Below are 7,873 nucleotides of genomic sequence, written 5' to 3' on the forward strand. Positions count from 1 at the left end.
ACGCTTGGTCAGATGTATTTCTTCTCCCGTCTTCTGGACTCGTGGAGTGCAATGTGAGCAGCAGGCAACGGAAAAGAGAGACAATACAAAACTGGGCTACGAAAGGGCGGGGGCTGAGGAGGGAAACTCATTTTCTATTTCCATCTGACCAGGTCCCAGTGACCCATTACAAGTGCGTGACTTGCCTGGTTTCGCAGAAATCACGGTATGCGGTCTCACTGGAGGGTTGCAATGCCTCTCCCACTAAGCCTGTCTCGAACTGGAAATCTTTTGTTCCTTTTGGCTCTGCCTTCACTTGCAGAGTCAGGCTGTACAGCCAGCACCCAGGCAACTGTGGAGCATCTGCCAGTGCACAAGCGTGGATGCCATGTTCTCCTTGCCCCTTTTCCTGAAATTTTCATCTCTTCTTTTTGGGATTTTTAATGGTGGGTCTCACTCTTTACTGATATATTCTTAGGATGTTCGCAAGGTGAATGCAAAATGCTATCAAATCCCAAGGCTATAATTTTTCCCCTATTTTCTGATGGCATTATAGATAAATCACCCTTTACAGTGAGTTCAGCCTGATTTGTCTCCCTTCTCTACTCCCTTCCTATCAGATACTGAAATGCCTCAACCTCCTTCCCTTGTCTCCCAGCTCCTGCAAGATGTGCAGCTTCTTGCAGACAGCCTCTTTCTACACCACTGTTGAGTTACTGAGCAGTGAGATAAAAGGTTCTCACCTTCATAAATAATCAATGTGGGCCAAATGGCTTGTGCTTGCTCAACAAACTCATGCATAAGAAACAGAAATGGAAGAGATAAACACTAACCCTGCAAGGAAATTAACTACCTAACCCAATAAAGGTGGAAAAGAGATTCGAATAACAGAGAAGCAAGAGAGTAACAATAGAAAACAGGGGAGTTGAGCACCCATCAAATCTTTTTTCATCTGTTCATGAAGTGTCTGGAGACTGGTTTTGATTTAGCTAATTTGCTCATTACAAGGAAGCTAGTAGAGCAGTCTGGTACCTGCCAGCACGCTGCAGCTCCTAGGTGAGACTCAGCCACTGCCAATGCCTCTGATGGGTTTGCCCATGACCATTTGGTGGCACTGGAGGGATGCAGATGTGCAACCAGAATCAGAGGGACCAGTGAGCCCCGCATCAGGGGTTCTTTAGCAAACACAGGGTGTGCACAGAACACTCACAGCTCAGGCAGTCTTTCTTGAGAGCTGCTGAACAAAGGGCAGCTCAGCTAAATGGGTTGTCCCACAAAATAAATTTCTAGGGTGAGACTGCCATTATGGAACAGCATGACTTCAAGCCTCCAGAGTAGATGCCACGTATTATACCTGTCTTTTGCCTCTGTGGCAAGTGTCAAACACAGAGTCCCACCACCGTATGACACAGGTGAATCCCTTCTGTTTCACAGGTTCTACGTCTGATAACTCCGCCATGGAAGAGGAGCTCACTGGCCAGCACAGCAGACACATGGGTGTTGGCATATCAATGCTGATTTTCACCACGTGGGCATCTGGCCCTTAAAGAAGGTGTCTGTGCCTAGAACCAAAATTGTACTATAATCACAGCAGTCTTTTCAGATAGCAGAGTCGTTGGTGCGCATAAATAGTGTCATTTTACTGTTCCTCTTGGGATTATCCACAGACAATCATAATGAGCACATATGGCAAAAAAAACCCCACTTGTGCCTCATTCATCACCGAGTAACCTCTCGCACCAAGCTGGTGCAATCCTTTTAAAGTGAAGCTTAATCCAGTGCAATGAGTCAGGTCGGGCACGGTTGACTCAGGAGGTGTCAATAAGGACTTCAGGCAGGTAATAGTTTACCTCTGGTATGAATCCCCACTGTTTGTAAGCATTGGACAGAAGCTGCTGCCACAGTGAGAGTCCCAGGCTTAGACTTTCCACTCCCTAAATTACTGCATTGCTTTGACTGCCCCCGTGCACAGACCCAGGCTGGGCTGTCAAGCTTTGTTCCTCAGACACAGGTGACCCTGAAGTACCACCAGGTACAGAGGGATGCCCAGAGCAGTGAACAGCTTCCCTTCCCATGATGTGCATCTCTTCCCACCCTTGACAAACTTATGTCTCTTAAGGCAAGAGGGTACATGACTAAAAAACAATCATGTCATCGACACAAATCAGGAGAATTCAATGGCATTGCCAGTGTTTTGGAGATGAATAGAATTCAGCAATTCATTAATTTAAATTTTCTGACCAACTGAGGAAGGGGAATATTCCCTCTGGTATACAAGCAAAACCCATAGTACACAGCCTCTCTCCTCGTGTCCCAGTCCAAAACCTCACTTTAGCCTTGATCAGGCCATCCCAGTGTATCAGACTGCTGCATGATGCTGAGGATAACATCAGGTTTTGACCTCCAGAGTAGTGATGAGTTCCTACTCCTGTTCACCTTCGATACAGTAAAAAACTGTTGCAGACATGAATTAAAAAAGGTGGAAGTGAGGATAGCATTAAAGCAAATTCACCCTCCTGCTCTGAATAAATGTTTTCTCAGCTCTAGTATTTATATGAGACGAAGGGGGATCACTAAAGGGCATGAAGGGAGAACTCCCAGAGTACAGACAGTGAGCAAGGGAGTGTGCAAGAGCACTGGATTCCTTGGGAAATAAAGTTTCACTGCAATGGAGTCAATCTCCCGAGCTTCTCATTGCAATTTTGTCTCATTCAGTGCCTCTTGAAATGAGTTTCCATTTGTCTGTCTGCTGCTAATTTTCCCTCATTTGCCGCATGGCAGCCATCATTAGAGGCACAAAGTGCCTCCAGTGCCTTTTTTTCCTTTCTTCAGTCACTCTCCCTAGTACCTCTTGGTTTGTTAATGCTGCTATCACTCAGCAGCAATCAGCTGCTGTTAGTCTGATCTGGCTGCCTCAGGATGCCTCATCCCTCTGTTGCCCAAGGACACATCTCTGCCTGGGGTAGTTCTCTGAGGCAGGGGCCAGGGAGGTGCTTTAGAGCAGATGAAAACTGTTATCTGCAAGTGTTACAGCCCCTTCCCAGAGGTGTTTGATATCTTTATTTCCATTTCAATTAGCTAATGAGGGTAACAAAGGCAGAGAAGGAAGACTTTGGACACCATTGAAAATGCCCCCTGAGCTCGTGGTCCTTGCCGTCATGCTGATTCCAGGTTTGCTTGGAGTCAGGAGCTGGCTCTCAGCTGCCAGGTCCTTACAAAGAGGTGCTCAGCCAGCTGCACAAGTCCCCATGTCTTCTCCAGAGCCCTCTGGTCCCCAAACACACCAAGAAGTGTCTTTCCCTAGAGAGGTGTCCCACTCAATGATCCTCAAGTAGACAGAAGCCCAAGGCCTCACTTTCTCACCCATCCCTCCTGCAGCCACTTGCTGCCAGATCCCTTGGCAGTGAAAGGCCTGACTGGGCTCCAGTATACAATCTGTCCCTCCAACAGAGCCCACAGAACAGCTTATGCTGATGGGTACCAGGGCCATGTCAGCTGGAACCCCATCCTGCAGCGTGGGAGGCTTGCCCTGATGCCTGTCAGCAGCTCTACTGTGCCAACAGCTGCCCCACTAAAACCTTGCAGAGAAGCACCACATCACGAACAGGAAGAGCAGGATGCTTCAAGAGCATGACACCGTGTTCATCTCCACCATGTGCTGTGGGTGGAAACAGCAGCACTGCCCCTGGCTCTGCCTCAGCTACAGTGAGGGAGGCCACGTGCCACCCTGAGGTACCAGAGGTGTAGCTGGGGCTGGCACTAGCAGATGCTTCCAGCAATGAACCTCTGCACAGCTTTGCCATGGACAAGAGCTTTGATCAGTGGCAGGGGGCTGTGCTGAAGGTGTGCAAGGTTCTGTGGTGGCAGGAAGATCTTGGGTTGGGTACAGTATCAGTCACAGAAAGATGTGGTGAGCCCACCCCTTCCTTCACTAGGCAGACAGACAACCAACCCTCAAGCTCTGATTCTGGGAAGGAAGGGAAGGGTGTCTTAGTTCTGTTATGCAAGGTGGGATGAGTGGCAAGGAGTACCCCTGCAGACTCTTTGGTGCAAGGTCCTTGCTTTCTGTGCTGCCATAACTATTGACCTGAAAGCAAAATAACTTCTCTCATAATGGCATCTTTGGGTCCTGACTCTGCTACTTGCCTGCAGTGGGAATTAGACCCTTCTTCCCCATGAAAATTTCAATGCCAGACAAAGTGCATGGCCTCAGTGGTGGGAGGGAACATACGAATATCAGGGCAAAATATAACCGTACTCAACTCAGGTATCTAGAGGAAACAAGCCTGCACAAATATCAGAGCTGTATGTGACCATGTAGTGTGGAATGCAGGGCCAGGACTGGAATACAGATGAACTGTGAGGGACTGAAATTCTGCTGGGTTCCTGCACTTGTGTCCAGTGTCTTGTGCATCCCCACTGACCTTCTGTCTGTGTGGCACCGTCAAGGGGCTCAGATCCTGGGGTGATTTCTCCATCTGGGAGGACTGGGTTGCAAACTGAGTTGCAAGCTAAAGAAATAGCCTTAGAGGCTGGGCTCCAAGAGATGGAAAATCCAGATCCATCTGTTGAGCTTGAAGAAGATGGGACCGTCTACTTCAGCCAATGACTTCCACAAACTCTCCCACTTTCAGTACTGCAGCCTGTGACCATAGGTATCAGGGACTGCAACCTGCAAGTCCCAGGCAGAGAGCTGGATAAGAAAATCAGCACCCAAGGATGGGGCAGCAGCAGATCAATGCCAAAGTGTGATTTCCAAACCAAGCCTAAAGTCTTGCTGCCCTCCAGCTCTGTAACAATTTTGGAAGAGCTTTCATCTGGCAGAGTAGTGTTATTCCTGGTCAATGTTTTTCATTATCTGTAATATTTTAAAAGACCTAAAATCAGATTTATCACCAAGGTTATTCGAACGTATGACAACTTTATTATGCATTTCAATTAACACCTTCCTCTTTGTGATATTGGTTCAAACATTTGTTCCTCTAATTCCCTGGTCATTGCACCATTTTTAAGCTAAACTGGAAAGCAGCACTCATGAAAAGAAAGCAGTAAATATTCTACAAACCATACACTACAAAAGTATTAATCACCAGAAAGCACTGTGTAAGACTCATACTCTCCAACATGTTTTCAAGCTTTTACAGACACCACACCTGCCATGTGGACAGAGTTCATAACCCAGATGACAGACCAGTTACAAGGTGTTGGATTACCGGCTCTGGAAACCACTGCAGTTTCTGGGTCTCAGAGATATCCCATGTCACAACCACTGAAAAATGCCCTCAGTGCTTTTGGTTTGCTTGGGTCTGTGTTTAATGATGAGTTGTGACATTTCCATCCTGATTTATATTTGCTTGACCTGCCTGGTCCCCTTTTTATGAGCAGGTGACCTGCCTAGTGGATGAGGGAAAGGCTGTGAATGTTGCCTACCTGGAATTCAGCAAAGCTTTCAATACTGTCTCCCACAGCATCTTCCTGGAAAACCTGTCAGATCATGGGTTGGACAGGTGCATTCTTGGCTGAGTTAAAAACTGGTTGGATGGTTGGACCCAGAGAGGGAACGTGCCACATCCAGTTTGTGGCCAGTCACTAGTGGGGTTCCCCAAGGCTCAGTACTGGGACCAGTTTTGTTTAATATCTTTATCAGCTATCTGGAAGAGGGGATTGAGTGCACCCTCAATAAGTCTGAATATGGCAGTAAGGCTGGAAGTGTTGATCTGCTGGAGGGTAGGAAGGCTCTGCAGAGGGACAGGCTGGATTGATGAGCTAAAGCCAACAGTGTGAGATTCATAAGGCAAAGTGCTGAGTCCTGCGCTTAGTTCACAACAACCCCACGTAGTGCTACAGGCCTGGGGAAGAGTGACTGGAAAGCTGCCTGGCAGAGAAGGACCTGAAGGTGCTGGTTGACAGCAGCTGAACATGAGCCAGAGTGTGCCCAGGTGGCCAAGAAGGCCAATGGATCAGCAATGGTGTAGCCAGCAGGACTAGGCCAGTGATTGTCTATACTTGGTACTGGTGAGGAGGCCCCTTGAATCCTGTGTTCAGTTTTGGGCCTCTCAGTGTGAGAAGGACAATAGGTGCTGGAGTGAGTCCAGAGAAGGGCAACGCAGCTGGTGAAGGGTCTAGAGGGTAAGCCATCCAAGGAGCAGCTGAGGGAGCTGGGTTTGCTTAGCCTGAAAGAAAGGAGCCTTGGGGAGATCTTATCTCTCTAAACCCAGTTCTTTGCCCATTCTGACAATGCCTGCTTTGGATAGAAAGTCTGTGCTGAATTGCAAGTTATTTTTACGGACACGCATTTTCCTCTAGCCTTTGAGCACCGTAACCCCTAACAAATATCCAACTGCAGTTTAGTTGTGTTTGAACATAGTTCTCCAGTGAGAAAAGTCCATCTCATTGCTTTTCTTACTCTTCTGGAAGTTTTGAGTTATGGTAAGTGCTAAGAATTTAGATTCTCATTTACCGGTAGGTCTTCATCACTGCTAACAATTTCCTAAGTACCTTTTTCAGTAAGAACGGGGTACATCTAATAACTGCTGTTACAGATACAAAAAGCTCTTCAAGATAGTAAAAGCAGAAATTAATGTTAATGAGTCTGCTGTTAGCAAGCAATACTATTGGTGTTACACTCACGCCTCACCAAATGCAAAGCTTCAGTTTGTTAAGCAGATGCCAGTGTTAACAGCCAAATTCTCTTCCCATGGATAAGTTAGTGTTAGTTAAATGTACCATTAAAAACAACCATTTAAAATGTTAATGAAAAGAGAGGTTGTGCTTGACAGGGTTTATCCCGCCTTCTTTTTAGCCTCAGCTTTAAGGTGGTGGAGATGAAAAGGCAAGGACAGCTTTTCCAGGTGAGTTCAGAGCAGACACTGAGGTGGAGCCCTGGCAGTGCTCGTATCATTCATGTACAGCATCACAAACCTGGCCTGTTTCCACCTAAATGCTGACTTTAATATCCATACAGCACAGTGATACTCACCCCTCCCCGGGACTCCTTCCAGCAGCTGTGCCGGTGTTTCTCCATGCTCTGCTCCTTGACTCTCCCAGCACCAGGGAAGAGAATGATGGTGACGGAGGAGGGTTCAGAACCCATCGCTTCTCTTCCATCTCAAACAGTAAAGGTATGGTAAGGGCTAGTCACATTCATGTTCACCATCCTGCTTGTCCCTAGTGCTCAGTGCCAGCTTGGGTTTTACTTAATTTATGCAACTTAAGAAAGAAGCCTGTACTCTACTGAAAATCAGGCTTTCATCATCCTATGTGTTATGTTCTAGAAACAAAATTATATAAAACTTTTCATAGAATATACCCCTATTCTGTATGTAGGTCTTGAGTCTTTACCCCAGTGAACTGTAAATAGGCAAGAGAAGAAGGTAGAAGGTGACACAGAGGCAGTGAAGGTATCACACAGGTGCTGGGCAGAGCAGACCCAGAAATAAGGAGCCCTGTTTTTTCATGCTCCAGCAGTGTGCAAGGACAAGACCACCTCCCTCTGCTGCAGAGCTGCAGTCAGGCTCTCCTGCTGCCCCAGCTGAGCCCAGCCACATGCAGCCTTGTGCTGCTGCTCTGGTGTTGGGTGTAGACACACACTGCACTGTTACCTGCTGGGCTCTACCCCTGGGCTGCCCCAGCCCTGCTGCACTGCTATGTGTGCAGTGGCACATTAGCTGCATCCCCAGGACCCACCAGGACATACAGGTTCTCCCACTGGGACAAGGACAGTGATGCCAGGCTGTGACAGCTAGATGGCACTTACGTTCTGGAGAGACGCTACCATTGGAGTTATCTGGCTGTAAATGACCTGGACTCTCCAACCCTCAAATTTAAAAAGCCCAGGTGTTCCTTTCTCCTTTCAGCAGATTTTCTGGATCACAGTTCTTGGTTTCTTCATCCC

This window comes from Empidonax traillii, unplaced genomic scaffold, assembly GCF_003031625.1.
Source record: "Empidonax traillii isolate 1590-97213 ecotype Southwest subspecies unplaced genomic scaffold, ASM303162v1 scaffold46:size3806547, whole genome shotgun sequence".
Lineage (NCBI taxonomy): Eukaryota > Metazoa > Chordata > Aves > Passeriformes > Tyrannidae > Empidonax > Empidonax traillii.